Genomic DNA, 17,666 nt, shown 5'->3' on the forward strand with positions numbered 1-17,666 from the left:
ATGGCTTTAATGAAGATGTGTCTTTCAGATATGTGTTTCAAACAATTAAAATTTACCTCAGATCGTAACTTCATTTCAAACTCTTAAAAGAAAATATTTTTTAAATGACAGAAATACAAGGAAAAACACTTAGGAAGATTAGTTTTATTTTTCATAACAGTGAAGAATGCTTTCAGTTTAATTATTTTTCTTTGTATCGCAGTATATATCAACCTTGGAGAATGGTTGAACTGAGGATATTTCCTGTCAATTAGAAGATGGGTTTGAGTTGAATTAAATCAAATCAGCTCTTAGAATTCCACCTTAAATTCCACAAAGATGGCACTTGCTTAAGGTTCTGAGGATGGGAATATGATCTGCTAAAAATCAGACAAGTGAGCAGAAACAAACCATGACTTCTGCCCCAGGGGTAATGGAGATGGAGATGAATCCTGACAAGCACACACATGACAAGACCTAGGCAGAGCAAGAACGCGTGACTCACAAATTGTAGTGGCACGTTCTCTCCAAGGGCCTCAGTGTGCAGTAATGCCTGAAAGATCTCAACCAGGATCACATGATGCATACAGTGGTTGGCTGACTGTTGAGCCATATAATAAAACCCCAACAAATTAAGTCTAAAACAGCCTCTGGTGAGCTATAGCCCTAATTAGTAATAGAATTAACAGGTATTAGATTAGCAGAATGCCTGCCAGTGAAGTATGGAGGAGATATCATTAAAGAGACAAACTTTTGGCGTGGTTTATGTTCCTCTGAAGTTGATTCCCTTTTTAATTAGTTCTGCCATTATGAGAAAGCTAGCAGGATTCTTCACTGAAAAGACCAGGACAGAGCTGCAGAGAGGTTCATCAATCTTCATGGGTGACAGAGGGACGACAGGGGAGTTTTCTACCAGTCGCTTTCTCGTCTCCTGGAAGCGTTTTGCTGAAGCTGTTTGCATCCCCTCACCCTGTGCCATCTCCCACCTCCCAAATGGTGAATACAGTTAGTGCCACCACTGATGTCAATACCATTCCCCTTGCATGTGGGCACACAGTTCCCACTGTTGGAGTTTACTGTGAAATGAGCTCATGTTCAATCACAGCCCAGATCTTTGGAGCTGGGTATTTCAGGTTCCCAAGGTGCTTTCATCTGGTTTTACTTCCTTTACAGCTGCTTAGCATCTTTGTCCACTCTGGTCCTTCTTTTCTCTGCCCAGTCTTTTGTTATTCCTTTTCTTTCTGCTCCTTCTGCATATTTTTTTTTTCTTTTCATTTTTCAACTTACATCCTCTTTAGTTTTTCTCACTTTATCCATTCTGCACAGAGTGCAGGTCTCCATTGCTTCTTCCTCATCTTGCCAGATCAGAGCACTGCCCCTTCATGCCGTCTGAATAAGGGTAATCCTGGACACACAGACATTGCGTGCAAATCTTCATGCAAGCATGGAAATGGCAAATACTCAGAGCAGAACAAACAGCAGTGACAGTGGGGGCAATCAGAGGTTGTCTCACTTTTTAGTTCACCAGTGACCTCCTTCTAGCCAATAATCCTGAGATTCTGAGTCCATGAAAGAGACACAAGGATTGTATCCCTTAAATTCACCAGAGTGGACTCTGTGGCAAGCCTTCTCTCCTGCTGTCTACTGGACCTGTAAGCATACTGTTTGTCTGTGTCCCTGCCAGCTCCACTGGGTAAAATAAAATGACCAATGTCCCGACCTAAACACTGGAGGGTTATTGTCTCCCAGTCTTACTGCAATTCAGCTGTGCCTGTATAGCACAGATCACCTGTCAGATGTAGTGGCCTTGCTGCACTTACAATGTAGAGCTTCTCTGCACAGATGTAGTGGTTATACAGTCATGATTATGATGAAATTACAGTTGTGTCTTTGCCTTTCAAAGTCTGCTGTTCTTGCACGTGTCCCTGCACAGAATTGCAAACTTTTGGTGAAAGATGGACCATATTTGATTGAAAAGCTTCTGTGAAGAGGCCTTCTGCCAGAGCAGTCGTGTCAAGGGAACAGACTGGCCAGACCATAATGTTCAGAAAGCTGGCACTTTTTACAGTGTCCTTTGAGAAAATCAGGTACGGGTTTCAGCTAACTGAATACCCAGGAAAAATTGTTGTTTCCCAGGTGCTCAGGTAAGTGCAGTTCATAGAAAGTGTTTTAAAACCTGTTATTTTCAGGATGCAAGTGTAGATCTCAGTTTGGGTAGTCCTGTTTTGCCAACATGCAGTGCTTCCATTCAGGGTCTAAAAGCATTATTTACCTTCTCCTAGGTGTACTCTGTGTGGATGGCTTTTGTCTATTTCCTTCCTATTAGATGTGGCTATAATTCATGACGGATGAAGAGGGTTCCAGCTGAAGAGATGGACAGATTTTAGTAATTTGGTTGTCCTTTTAAAGCCATGACCCTAAAAGGCACACATGGTATGTGTTGGCCAACAGTATTCTTGCAGACTCTGCAGACAGCTATTGAAGTCAATTTTTGGCAAGAATTTAGCTAGCTGGGCTGTGACCACACTTTTTATATAGCTGCAGTGGTTTACTTTGACATGGAGGGAGTGGTGTGGCACAGACACAGAAAGCTTAGATTGTTACCATGTTAATGCTAAGAATATAGATATGGAAGTGTGGCAAATATGTTACTGCAGTTCAATGAGTTTCCATTGTCATTGCAAATCAGCTTGATATTGATCAGCTTTGAGTATATCTGGATGTGGCTCAGCCATCCTGAAGTATGAAGTGGAAGCTGTATGCCTCTAAAATACCTGTCTTCTTCCCTAGTGCAATCTTATTTTCTTTTTCAAATCTGTGCAATGATGACTGCATTTACGTGTTTGCTGTCCTATTCATTGACTATGTCTCAACCAGGAAAGGCATTAGAGGATTCTTGTTCTGCATATGCTCTATATATAAGGGCTTGAAGAAATAAGCTTTAGTTAGAAATTAGGGCTGCATTTGTATTTTATGGGATTAAAATGCTAGATTGGGCCATAAATGTGAAAATTATTTTGCTGTCATCAGCTACGATAGTTTCTGTTTATATATTTTCTTCCACACACAGAGACACAGAGACACACATACACAGTGTTTGTCACAATTCAGTACAGCTGGTAGTTTTCAGTTCACCAGAAACTCAGAACAGCAGAGAAATTGTTCAGTCAGGCTTGATGTGGAGAACAAGTGTTTGCACACACTCCTCGCTCTCTTTCTGGGAGGAAACTATCAAAAGAGGTTTGAAAAAGAAATGTTAAAGAGAAGAGAGTCAACATATTTGCCTGTTCTTTTCTAATATACTTATTGCTGATACACAGGTGCAGGTTTAACTGAGAAGTGCAGCAGGAGTTTAGATGCAATATCACTTTAACTGGAAAAGTGGACAGGAGTAAAGCAGGCAGCACTTTGCTAGAGGGAATCTTCTGCTGAGTGTCATATCAACAGAAAAGACTTGAGAGGGCTTTCTTGAGAAATAACTTTTTTATCTCTTTCATCTTTCCTAGATGTAGACTGGAAATCTTAAGACCCATCATAGCCATCTGAAGAGACAGGGTTGACACATGACCAGAAGAGTTCATTAGCTCAGGATATTAGAAAACCCAAACCGTAGATAAACACAAACTGAGGATAAAGTATCTCTCTTCTACCCTTCCACCCACCAGACAACATTCTAGAGAACAAGGTCTTTTGATTTCATCATTTCAGTCATACACCAAGCACCAGACAAAAGTCTCTTTTGGGGCTGTGTATTCAGTGTGAGAAAAGCTGACTTCTCTCAAGAGTCAAAGTAGATTCAGCTGAACCAAGAAAAGTTGGAGTTATGTAGACACTCAAATCCAAATGCTCCCTCTTTCTTTCTCTCAAGGCCAAAATATTTCCTCAGATATACATATTCATCTCCATTGAAGATAATGAGAACTAAGCAAGTCTCAAGGCAACTGCACAGAAACCAACTGTTATTTTCTGCAGATACAATTTTCTACAGAGTAAAATATGTCTCTTTTTTAAAATGCAAATTCCATATATAAACTCCTCTTGACATTATATCAGTGTTTCTAAAGTATCCCTATCTCTTCACTATATTAGCTGAGCAAGGAGACTGACCACTTTATTAATTTATCTTATGACTTTGGAGAAAAAAATCATCAATTTTTGCTATAACATTAATGTTAAGATTTAAAACTAAAATGCATCTTGTCTTCATGAAACAAATCTGAAATTTCATTTTCAGTTACATATATTTTATCTACATCCAAGAGCACCAGACAGTTTACTGAAATCCATCCTTCTCTGCCATTGGCAATATCACAGAAAGAAGATCTAAATGTAACACGATATATGAAAGTATTTAACACATTATAAATATAGATAAGTATATTTTTAATACAGATACATTGAAGAGGCATGGCAACCAGTTAAGTTCCTTTGAAAATGCCAAACCAATTGTTTATCTGATACATGAAGCTGTAGGCAAGTATCCTAGTGATTTGCTTGCAATGTATGAGCTTTTGTTCGTATTACACAGTGAACGCAAACCAAATCTGCAAACTTCTCAAGTTTGTTTACAATATGATCCAATTAATTCACATATGATGTTGAATAACCATTTCTGCTGTATTTAGTTGCTAACCATTTTTGACACCAAATATTTTTCCCAGTGGTTTTAGTATTAGTGGTCAGGGACAGGACAAGGGTGTGTGAAGTCTTGATGGGACTAGATAGGAGAGGTCCAGCTACACCCATGTGATTCCCTCATGTTCACCTTATGTATTCTTTGATGGGTTTGTTGCTCTGCATCTTTCTGGTGCCTCCAGTTACCAGGGTATATAACACTATACTTACTGTTCTTACTCTTCAATGTAATAGACAGTGGAAAGTCAAATCCACAGTAGTATCTCCCCCACCCGCTCACATACAGGCAGGCTGTCTACAGAGAGTTTTAAGTTGGAATTTCCTTAATGCTTTAGAAAATTTTAAAATGTACCATACAACTGTGCAGTATTTTACGTACAAGAATGACTTCATTGTTACTTTGCTTTCACTGAAACTTGTGTGCATTCTAAGATCTTCCAAAACCTTTCTAGGGATTCTACCAGAAGGTAGTTGGCATTGCATCTCTGTGGTATACACACTGGCCAGTTCAAGCAGAAGACAATTTTGGCTGAGCAAACTATGAAGCAGTGATGTGTATTCCATTAAGTACTGTCATTCCAGATGAATGTGGTTGCTTCAAACTAAGTCAGTGCTGAAGATAGCAAGGTTGGTTCAATTATTCATTTGTGCAGAACTTACCCCTGTTCTATTGCTTGAGAATCAATCACAAACATTCATCTGCAATGAATAAATAAATGGATGAATATTGTTCACGATATGTTGAACTGTTTGTTTGCTGCAGGTTGCTGTCTGATGGGTAGTTCCTGTAAACACATGGGAGCCACTCCTGATACATTTGCTCTGACTGTTGACAAATAATTTCTAATCTGTTTTTTTATGTGACTGTTTTACAAATATTTCAAACGAGGATAAAGATTTTAACAGAGGAAATACTAAATAATTAATTTAAAAGACTGGGGAAATAAGAAATTATTCAGTTTGTGAACAAGTACCTTCATCCACTTAAGAAATTAAGTGTGAAATATCAGTGCCACTTAGCAAAAATCAGAAGAATAGATGGACACAAGTGGTCCTGTAAAGGACCTTCTGGACTGTAGCAAATATAGTTTGTTTCTCCCAGCACCTGCACAGGCTGCATCACTGCTGCTGTTTTCATCCAAATCCTGCCACTGGGTAATCAAAATCATCAGGGGGCACTCACAACAGTGAAACATTGGCTGTCTTGAGTAGTTCCAGTGTATTCATGTGGACAAAAATGTGAGTGCGGTGCTAAGTCCATTTTGCAGATACAGTTTAGGAGATAATAATAGAAGCAAGGACTGACCATTTATTACAGCAGTTATTACAACAATATGGATGTCTGGGCTGTGTCTGCTCAGATGATACATGCAGAAATAGAGTAGCCTCCTATTTGTGTGGTGATGCAATGTTTTTATTGTATTTTTGTATATTCTTTGTACCCTAATGGTTCGTCCTTACCTTCCCCACTTCTGCTCCCAGTTGGTCTGCCCCAGATCCAAGCCGCTCCCCCAGTGCTCCCAAAAATGGTTATCCCCTCCCTTTGTTCTGGTACCTTCCCTGCCAATCGCCCAAACTCCTCCCAAAGTTCTGGACTGTTCTGTGCCTGTTACCAAAGCCCTCCCTAATTACCCTTATATGGTCCCCGTCAATCCCCCGAGACCCTGCCCCCTCGGATCCCTCCCCTCTTGGAAATCCCCTAAACCTCGACGCCCCATTGGGGCATGTGACCCCTCTCCCTCCACCCACCAAGACCATTGGACGAGATGTGAATCCTTCCCTCCAGCATCCCTCCCTCCTAGCCTGCCTATTGGTCCCTAGTTGGGTTACGCCTCCTGTTCAACCCCCCTCTATAAGGTGTAGCAGCATTGCAACTGTTGCTTGTTCACCCTGGATACCCTTCAAAAACCTTGGTTTACCTCCCGTGGCAAGCCTCCCTGCTACTTTTTATCTTTCCCTTCGTGGAGGGCTGCTGACTGCCACAGTGCCTGGAGCCGGTGTTCCACAGGGTAGAGCAGAGGCTTCAGAGGAGCAGCTTTAAAGCTCCGTGCCTCCAGCTGCTCCCCACTCCTGCCGCACACCGCTGGAGCTAGCCTGGGCAGTGGGCAGCAGTGGTCACTGTGACATATTTGCACAAAGGATAATGTGGAAAGTGGTGGCTCTGAGGGATATTCAAATGTAAATGAATAAACAGGTGAATGTGAACTTCTGTGGTCCCCAGCCGAGAGTGGTGGAACATACTCTGTAAAAAGCAGTGCTGTCAAGTAGCAGTAGAAGGTGGTACTGCCTTGAGGAAACTGCCACGAAAATCCTACCTAGTCGTGTCATTAGGAAAGGGTTCAGAAGAGAGCAACGAGTCTGAAAAACCTATGTAAGTGTGATGAATGCAGTATGCTATTTTGTTTCTATTTAAAAAGAGCTTAAAGGAATACACGTTTATGCCAGAGAAGAGCTGTTGAACACTAAAGAAAGTGGCAGAAATGAGACTTCTGTTTCTGGAAAGTAATCAAGCTAGAAATTATGTGCCCACTGCTTAGTGTGGCTAGTTGACGCCTGGAAACTGCTTACCTAGACATGAACCTTACTCCTGTCACTTGAAATCTGTAAGCCAAACTGGATATATTACAAATGTTGTATTCCAGCTCAGTCAGAAGTTATGAATTTGCAAGTGTTTTCAGGTGTTGGACCAAAGAGGTCAGCAATTAAGAGATCCTGAAGACCCAGTTGAAAAGAAGAAAGTGTTTCAAAAAACTTACTTGGAAAGCATTCAAGTGGAAATATTAGTCATGGACCAGAGCAAACAGATTTATACAATGCTATATATAAAAGCAGAATAATTTTATGCACTGAACAGTAAGGAAGTTATTAATGCTGAAATTTTGAGCATTTTACCACAGTAAAAAATAATAACTGGCAGCTTGCCTGTAACAGAGGAATCTCATCTAAGCTTTTGTGCGGAAGCAAGGGTCTCATAGCACTTGCAGCTGAGTTGCAATGCATCTCCGGCATAAGCATCATTTGATAACCATTATGCTTTCTAATCACTTTCTAATTAAGCTGTGCTATTACAAATATGATGTGCAGCTGTACTTTATTTGTTGTATTCTTCCTTGGACTTACTGGCTCCAACCTGTAGTCTAATTTTCATACAATGGGGTTGCCTGAAAAAGTTCATTCTGACAGTTCTTGTTGCTAAGTTGAAAACTTCATTCCTTTGGCAGTCTATTACCTATGCCCATCTCCACTGACCCTTTCCTTTCCACTTCCACTTCCACTTCCCTGATCTCACCAGTTGAATTAGAACAAATGTGGCCCACCCATGCAATGTAATTATGGCATGGCTGTTTATGTAGCTGATGGCACCCCAGGCTGACTCCTCCTTCCACTTCAAATGATCAGGTCAGTTGGAAACAACCTTTGCTACAAGGCCTTGAATTCCCAGCTCTGGACTATCATGGCTAAGGAATAAAAGGTAAAAGGTGTTTTTGACAAAACAAAGCAGTATCAGCGTCTGGACAGAATATTGTATTCAACCATATTACATCTGAATGACAATCACATTTTAAAATGCTTTGTTCATCTCACCTAAAAGTACGGTGCATTCACATCATTGCCTCTTATTGCAGTTGTAAAACTTATTGACATCTTTCAAGTTTTACACTGCTTACTTGTTTTATTTAGTACAAAAAGAAATGCACTAAAGTGGACTGCAGCATTATTGTGGCATAATGTTTCACAGCAAGGGGTTTAGATATCATAAGAAAAGCTTCCAAAATCCCAAATGCATAATATAAGTGAGATGGGGGAAGCACTGCTGTATCGTAAATGAAGTTAATGCCATTCCACTGACTTCACTATCAATGTTGCAAGACTGTAGTACCAAATATCCTCCCAAGACTTTGGAGATTTAGCAAAATTTTTTATGTTCAGATTTCTAAAGAGTAAGTGTGTGTATGTTTCAGCACCACGCATTACCCAAAAGGAAGGAAAAAAGAGAAAGCATAGTTAGTTTTATTCACTACTACTCTTCTTACTACTCTATTATTTCTGGGTTTATGTAACTAATGTTACATAATGTGTGCGACAATCATCGTAATCTTTCCATTGTAGGTTTCTAAAGAAATGAAGACATTTAAAATGTCTGTTAACTACCAACATAATGTTTTATCATCTCCTTATTTGGTGGTAAAGCAAATACAGAATTGAAAAGATGAATCTCCATATTCTCACGCTATACAAGCAACATTAATTAATTCAACATGACAAGCTTTGTGAAGTATCTGGGTAAGTCAATCTAGTATCATTTTGTTCATGAAGCCCAAAATATAGACTGACAAAGCACAAGTAGGAAATGCATTTCAATCAGTTTAATCAAATAGAGTCATTGTAAAGAAAAGGGGCATTGTCAAGATGTGTCAGTGAACATTTGACCTGCCTTGCAGTTAATATTGTTTTTGTGCAAATTTCTCTTGGGGGGATACCCACTTTGCTCTGCATTTCAGTTCTAAAAACTGAAAATTTCATTTTTGATCTGGTCAGTGGCAATCTATAGCAGGAATGATATAGGAAAGACATCATTTGCAAATCATTATTCACACACAATCTGAACCTGTGAAATCAGACCCGTTAAAGAAACTATTCAGTGTGACTTTGCCTTGATTGTATGAAATTCTGCTTTCTCTGAATGACCTTTCTGTTTGGTTTGCAAGATACCAAAGATGACACTATAAAGCACCAAATTCAAAATCTGCTGGAGAGTTTAACTTGTTCTCTTCTCGAAGTCTTGCACAGGAAAAAGATGAGGGCACAAAGTGCACCTACACCAGAGCCAAGTGGCCACAGACCTTGGCAAGCTGTGACTTTTAAGGGCAGTGGAAGGCCCTTGCCATAGATGGCTTCAGTGAGGCTTCAAGAGGGATTCCCTGGTAAGATGATTCAGGATTTCTCCCAGGAAAGAGTTCCCAAAGCTGCCTTACTTCTCTGCATCCCAAGTCTCCCTTTATCACTTTCCATGATCCCAGTGAAAAGCAAAGCAGAATGCAGGTCTGTATTTATCTCTGAAAATTTCTTCACAGACTTATTTTCACAGGGCTTGTTCTAACACTATAGTTTCTGATCACGCTCAATATGCAGAATAATTTAATGGTCAAATCATGGCACAAAAGGTTTGTCTTTACATCTAGTCTTCTGCCAGGAAATAATGCAGTTGTTTTAAGGGCTTTTAAAAGTGTCTGTTACTTTCTCTGAAAACTACAGATTAGGCAGGATTTAAATTCACTGACTGAATACACACATGTATGCACAGCAGAAACCGGAAAAATAGCTGTTAACATTTTTTTTTCTCAAGTGAAGGAAAAGCTATGGGGGTGACCAAGATTTGGAGAACAATTTCAAAAGCCCATTTCCCACAACAATATGTATTTGATGGTCTTGTTTAGTTTCCTGGACCTTCAGCTTTCGCTGCCTAAAAAAATTATCACTGTCTAGCAGCTGTGGTGACTTCAGACACATGAATCAAGTTTTCCAGGATATGGAGAGATCTGCAAGGTGATGTCTCTAATAAATGCCTGAGCAAACTTCTCTATCCACCCATTTGAAGTGTTGAGTGTTACTCCCCAGGAATGAATGCTGACTTAGCAGTGTTAAGTTTCATACCGCTCCCTTAGAGACAAGAGGAAACCCACAAATGATCTGAATTTGATCCCCACTGAGGATTGCCATTTGTACCCCCTCCCCTGATTCCTGGTTCCTTCCCCTCTCCAAACGCTGATGGAGCCATTCCTAGAGCAAACCAGAGCCTATGGACGTATCAAGAGCATGACCAGAGCACAGTCAAGCTCTGGAATCACAGTGGACCAAGTCATCCTTCCAATATGGGCCCACTCTGATCTGAGCAGGGACCATTGTAGCAACTCATCTGCAGGGCAGGTTTTTGAGGCAATGCTCCAAAGATCAGCACCACACATTTTTCTCAACTTGTTGATGGGTGAACCACGAGAAGTTCACAAATCTGGAGAGCTCTCCATATAGTTCAATGTTTCTCCCAGACCTCTTGAACTGCAATACTATGTGGAAGTATTACAAGTTCTTTTATGTGATTTTTTGAATGCTTCCTTCTTCAAACTTTGCTGGAATGAGTTTAGAGCTACGTGGAAAGAATGATTAATTGCAGTTTAATGAATCACAGGAAAGGTTGATGCCTGGTTCCAGCTCTGGAGACGCACCTGTATCAGTCTAATTTATTTGAACTGGTTTACCTGGTAGTTTTACAGCCAGTGGACTAGAATAACAAGAATGGTCTGAAGTGCCTTATTTTGATATTTGCAGCACTTTCACCCCAATATTTTATATAAACCTATCTGTTTTGCATGAATATATGCTGCTTAGTCCTTGACTAAAACATTTCACAATGTGAGAGTGGAGTATTTTGCTGCTACAGACTTAGACCTTCTGAAGAGCCTAATCAAAACCAGATTTTTTTCCTTTAATTGGAAAAGAAATGAGTGCTTTGCACTACACACTAGCTAGTTAGTGCTATCATAAGCAACCCCCTATTAATCACGTACCATTTTTTGCAGCTGTGTACAGTAACTGACCTGCCTAGATACACTATAACTGAAGCAATTAAGGATCTTTTGTATTTTTTATGTAATTACCACTTCTGAGCTAGGTTGCTAAATACTTGGGACATTTGGGGTTATAATTTCAAGGTCATTATATTTTTGTTCATCTCATTTCCTAGGAAACCTATTTGCAGACTTGCCTAAAGCATCCCAGATACTGTACATTAAAGTATGGCAAATTAATTCAACCTTACCTCCTTCCACTCAGAAGGTGCATGCCCATTTTTCCAGTGTCTAATACACAGTATATTTTTAAATTGTAAACTATTGCATGTTTTAATGATGCAAACAATGGAGAGACCAAATAAGCTAAAAGAGCTAACACATTTATCTCTACATTCTGCCATCTGTTTGAAACTGCTGATGTAATTCCAGTTTTAAATTACATTAGATCCTGCCTTCTGGACCCCTTTCCCTATTTACTTTTTTTTAAAATTTAAGCCTTTAGAGAAAGCAGTGCCTTCAGGTTGTTGACTACTTAATAAGAAACTCTGTCTTTGACTGTTTTCAATCTAGACTTAAATTTAGGTTTCCTGGACAAAGAGGTATAGCAAAATAATAGCTTTATTTCCTAAAGATGAAACTTATTCTCTGTGTACAATTTGATGAGATTTGTTTTCAGCAGTAATGCTAGCAACTAGCAGATTTGTTTATACTGAAGAAAACAGCAGAGATTAAGGTTTGTGTTCTTGCATATTCTATTGTCTAATGATGGAATTTCCAGTTTTATCTCTGTGTTTATGCTTCAGAATTAGTTTAATTTCTTTTATGTAACCTCTTCCCCTTATTTTATTGGCTTAATTAACAAACTTGTATTTATTTTTCTTAGCACTTCCTTTGCCTTTTCAGTCCACAGCAACAATTCTTCATTCTCTTTTCTTCTGGCATCTTGTGGCTCAAATCACTTATTTGTCTGGATCTGATACTAATGTTGATCTTTTAAGGATTTGCTTACAGGCATGTTGGTCAGGGTCTGTCTTCAGCATCTCTATCAAACACATAACCTGATTTTTGTACAGTTATTTTAATGTCTTGAATATTCAGATTTTAAAACATTTGCATCACAGAAATTAAATTAATGTATTCTGGTTTACATTTAATTTTTAAAATGTTATTATTTTTACTGTGTTTACATTCATTACATACGCACAGAGCAGTCTGTATATAAGGACTTTGGAGAAAATATGGAGTCCTATGCTAAAAAGTTTTCAGACTCCTCATTTGAATATATTTTAAAAAGAGATATCACATAATTAAAAATCAAGAAAAATGCATTTCAAGCTACATTTTATTCATCATGTCAAAGAAATTTTTCATAAGTATATTTTCAAAAGTCATGATAACATTTTTAAAAATTGTACAGATTTTAAGATGATTGGAACAAGTTACCCATTTAGAATTTCCAAACCATACCAGGCAAAACTCTGAAGAAAATGTTGAAATAGATTGGTTTGATTCCGATCCTCTTCTAGAAAGTTCAGATTGTTAATGAAAATTACTTTTGTCACAATATTTGCCTATATTAATGTAGAAAATTATTTTAAATTTAAAAGAAACCCCACAAAATTAAGTCTTTTTTTGTTTGCTTTGGAAGGGAAACAGACACTGCATTCACTTTGAATTTAAACATGATTTCATCTTTCGCGATCTGACTTAAAATATAGAAAATTTGTTATTAATGAAATTTAGAAATTTTAATTAATATGAAATGTTAGTCCTCTTACAGAACGGTATCTAGGAGCTATGACTGTTGTCTTATATGTATCTTATATTTTCTCATTGAACCAGCTTCCATAATGGTAGCAATTTTAGTATATCAGTCACTGATCCATGCAAGTTTCTGGGGAGAAACGTTGAACAAAATTTCAAAATTCCTAAATCAATGCTGCCTATAAAAATATACACAGTCAGTCACTATGACTTTAACTATCATCATGCTCAATCACAACAAGATTCGGTGATTCAATCTGGTAATTGAATTGTGACAAACTTAGCATAGGCTTTCTATGTTTCTTCTCCAGACACTGAAGTCAATTTCTAAACTTAAGTGGTGGTTAGCTGTCGGGAATGTGGATGACTCTGTTGCTTCTTTGTCTAGGCTGGCCACCACCAGTGGTCAAAATCTGATGCCGGGAGCTGTAATATTCCCTCTCACTCCAGCATTGCTAACCTGGGCCAGATGGAAATGGAAAAAGTCAGCAGGTTCAGAGAACTAAGTCAAGCACTACAATGTTCAATTCTGGGTTTTCAGATGTTGGTGTAAGACCATGTAAACCATTTATTCATATTTTCATATAAGAATATTTTCATATAAGACTATGTTCTATGATGATTCATCTTGCTATGAAAAACAAGTGCACAGAAGTTAAACCAGAGATGTCCAGATGTGATAAAACTTATACGTATTTTAAATAGGTCTGAAGCTGATGAATGTGACAAAATACCACAGAATCATAGAATGGCTTGGGTTGGAAGGGAGCTTAAAGATCATCTAATTCCAAATCAGAATCCCTAGGCAGGGATGCTCAGGGCCCTGTCCAACCTAGCCTTGAACACTTCCAGGGCTGGGGCATTCACAATTTCTTTGGACAAGCTGTTCCTGTGCCTCACCACCCTATAAGCAAAGAATTTCTTCTTAACATCTAGCTGAAGTATCTCCTCTTTTAGTTTAAAAATTGTTCCCCTTGTCCTGTTGCTATCTGTGTTACATAAAAATTCACTCTCCCTCCTTTTTTAAGTGCCCTTTAAGTACTGTCAGGCCACAGTGAGGTCTTCCTGGAGCTTTCTCTTCTCCAGGCTGAACAACCCCCAACTTTCAGCCTGTCTTCACAGAACAGGTGCTCCAGACCTGTGCTCCTCTTTGCCCCTCTCCTCTGGACCTGCTCGAGCAGGTCCACATCTTTCCTGGGCTGAGGACCCCAGAGCTGGATGCAGGACTCCAGGCAGGGTCTCACGAGGGCAGAGTAGAGGGTCAGAGTCACCTGCCTCGACCTGCTGGCCAAATATTGTCAGTTAAAACTTGTAATGGTAGTTATATCAGCTTTTCATAGATACAGAGAGACACACATCAGAAGAAGGAGTGTTGATTTTCTGCTTACAAAAATACCGCTAGTTTGGGGAGTCTGAGCAGTGTTTCCCAAACAAAGAATTGACTCCACCCCAGCCTACAAATAAAAAATAATTGAAGTCACATTATTTCTTCAAATACTCAGGATTCCAAATGTTTGGTAACCAGCTGCCTGTTGTGGTAATGCTTCTACTTCTGCACAGAATTTGTATTCTAGACCTACATGAAATTAGTATACAAAATGAACTGAGTGAGTGATTTGTTGGAAGAAGTTTTTGTTGTGAAAATTTAATGAATATTTCATGGTTCAAATTCAAAGCAACTATAAAATATCAGGTTTTGCTCTGATGCATAAAAACAATTCATTGTAACTGTTAAATACAAACCATATTCACTCCTGGTCTGAACCATAAATATGACAAGAGGTCCCAGAAAGTTGTAGTTATGGTTAAGAAGGAGTGTATGCAGTGAATACAGTAAAATTCCTCCTACATTTTTTAAATAATGCTGTCTTTCCTCATGATACATTACATTTCATCAGCATCAAGATTTACAAATCAGTCAGGGTCACCAAAACCCCAATTTTTTCACTGCATCCCTAAAACGATGTAATATTCAAGTATATTAAAAAAATTATTTAAAAAGTCTTAAGAGTATGTTTTGCCAAGCCCTGTGCCAGTTTATTTGCAAGAATCTCTGAACGTTTTATCCCTTGTGCACACCAGGCCTTTCAACACAGTTCCTGGTCTTACAGAGACACTTTCAAAATGACAGATCTCATGGAAACCAAAGGAACCGTTAGTAAATTGAAATGTAACACTAATACCATGGACTGTATTTCCCCTGGAGTAAAATATATCTTGTTTTTCTTGAGATCTATGATGTTGAAAATATCTGATACTTCTTTAGCACAGTAGTGCATGAGTCCATATGATAGCGAGATTGATTTTTAAACTGAATGAATAAATTTTATTTGAATGGTTAATTTATTTAGTGATGCTGAGATCTTACATTTTCCTGCAGTTCTTTTCGATTTATAGAACTGCATTTCTTGAATGGAGGCATCTGCAGCAGCTCTTGGTTCTCGCTTCAGATCTCCTAAGACATATGCAGTTGAAGAGAAATTCAGTCCAGGTGAATTGCCCCATAATCAATCCCATCAAATAAATCTGTGCATAAATTAAACTGAATTGCATAAATAAAGAAGCTCTATTCCTGATCCACTCTGATGCTGAGGCCCATCCCATCTGCAAGAGAAGGTCTTCAAGCTGGATGGATGGTGGCCTGCTGTACGCTCTGTAGAACAGTGCTACAATCTGTGTTGTTTTACAGAAAAATCTCTGACTGTGCCATCCTCTCTTGTAAGAATTGAGCTGTCTGATTTGAACACACAGGCAGTGTAAAATTTTGGACAAAAAGCAGAAACACTGTGGTTGCTGTAGTGGTTCAGAGATATAATGGAAGTGAGGCTTATAGGGAGGACTAGTCTTTCATACAACCAGGATTCCAGCCTGAAACTCCAATCAGAAACCTTCAAAAAAATCAGCAGACTATGAAGCATGAACATGAAACATTGTTCATGTTACTGAACGAATATACTAATTTTCAAAATGTATATATCTGAATGTATTTACTTTATAAGTTTTTCGAAAACTCTCTGCATATACAGCTTGACTCCAGCCTTAATAAAATTTGCAATGAGCTAGCTAATGAGCTCCTGGTTTTGAACAACTTGACTCTATTTATGAAAGATTAGACCCACTGCGAATCACATTATTCTTTTTTCATAAAGTATTTGAATCTAGCTACTGTAAGGTTGCAAAATACTGCAGAACAGTCAGATTCAGAGATTATTTAATCAGTAATAAAATGTCATTGTAGGCAGCATAGCAGTACTTCCTAAATCCCTCGTTGCATGGTCGGCTTATTTCATTAGAATCCATGCTGGCTGTTCTCCAAAGATGCAGAACTAATGCTATCTGCAATTATTGGATTTTGTTAAGCACAGAATATTCGAGAGTTATAGTGTTAATGAATGAAGAATAGCTAAACAAGCCTCTAATCCATTGCTCATTGTTTAAAAAAAAAAAAAATTAGAGCCCAGCCCTACCATACTCAGTTATAATACCACTCAAATCAGCAGAATAAATAGCTCTGCACCTTTTCTCCCCGTGAGGCCAATGTACTGCATTGCTCTCTATTTTGCAAATGAGGGGCTTTTTACTGAAAAATCCTATGCTGGGAAATAAGATATAAACTGCTTTTTAACACGTAGAGCTATGGTATCTACCTATCATGGCCATATTCCTGCCTGTTGCAAAAATAATCTATTGATAGGAAAAAGAGAACCTAATCTGGTCTGTCACTGGGAATATCAGTGCCTTTTAATTAGCCCTCAGCAATCGTAAGTTATCATAGTGTGCATTGCACTGTGTTGATAAAGCTGTGAGGGGAAAAGACTGCAGCTAAGAACTAGCTATGAGTTCAGAATTGCAGCATGTTCTGTGAAGCTTCTGGATGTTGAAACTTTCCAAGAGTGATGGAGATGTGGGTCCCCTGGCAGAGAAAAAGATGAGCTTGTGTGGAAGTGGATCATGGCAAAGGACTTAAACTTTGCATTTGTAATTGCATAGTATTGGTAATTGTATTTTTTGTAAATGTACACATTATATATTGTAAAATTTAAAATAGAATTATTAGTAATTCAAATACTTTCCTTAAGAAAAAGAGCTGAAAACTTTGCGTTTTAGAGCATATAGAGCTACTAAATGAATTTGAAACTGTTTGGGGAAACAAAAGATCCACATGGCATTTTTTTTTACAGTGTGTCTCTTAACCAGACAATATTACTATTGATCAATCAAACTTAAAATATTTTTATGTTTCAAATTGCATCACCATTGTTAATTCTGATAGTGACAGCTAAGTTTGGCTTTCTAATGAAGCAGTCTGGTGATAAAACACAGTGCAAAAACAATGTATGTATCCTGAATATGTCCTTTTCCTGTATCTGCAGTCCATCAGTCCCAATTACTCTGCTCTTTTTCCACTGTCTGATTAACAGGAGCTGCAGAGAATGCTATCAAAAGTGAACAGTTTGGTTACTTTTCCCCTGCAGTGTCTTGGTCTCCCATCCTGCTGTTATCTGCTAACTGAGAACATTTTAGACTAAAATGGGAAAATGATTGTAGAAACCTACAAGGCAGGACACATGTATGGCCATTAAGAGCCGTTACTGGTACTCATGGATGAGAAAAGGAGTCCTACTGTCTCACATTTCCATTGGCAGCAGACTTTGGACAGCTGAAGTTGTCCTGCACAGGCACCAAAACACTTGCTATGGAGATACATGTTGGCAGGGC

At 38.6% G+C, this 17,666-nt stretch overlaps 2 long non-coding RNA genes across 2 annotated transcripts; one reads left to right on the forward strand and one right to left on the reverse strand.

The window, feature by feature from the left end:
- Positions 1-179: 179 nt before the first annotated feature.
- On the reverse strand, positions 180-6,117 carry LOC138105845 (uncharacterized). The gene is made up of 3 exons (XR_011148729.1): positions 6,076-6,117; positions 5,275-5,313; positions 180-3,207 (listed from the first exon to the last, which is right to left on the reverse strand). It is a non-coding gene; the product is annotated as an uncharacterized lncRNA (long non-coding RNA).
- A 391-nt stretch (positions 6,118-6,508) lies between these two features.
- LOC138104923 (uncharacterized) lies at positions 6,509-15,944 on the forward strand. Its single transcript, XR_011148326.1, has 4 exons — positions 6,509-6,985; positions 8,725-8,898; positions 9,396-9,539; positions 13,336-15,944. It is a non-coding gene; the product is annotated as an uncharacterized lncRNA (long non-coding RNA).
- The last annotated feature ends 1,722 nt before the right edge of the window (positions 15,945-17,666 follow it).

This window comes from Aphelocoma coerulescens, chromosome 2, assembly GCF_041296385.1.
Source record: "Aphelocoma coerulescens isolate FSJ_1873_10779 chromosome 2, UR_Acoe_1.0, whole genome shotgun sequence".
Lineage (NCBI taxonomy): Eukaryota > Metazoa > Chordata > Aves > Passeriformes > Corvidae > Aphelocoma > Aphelocoma coerulescens.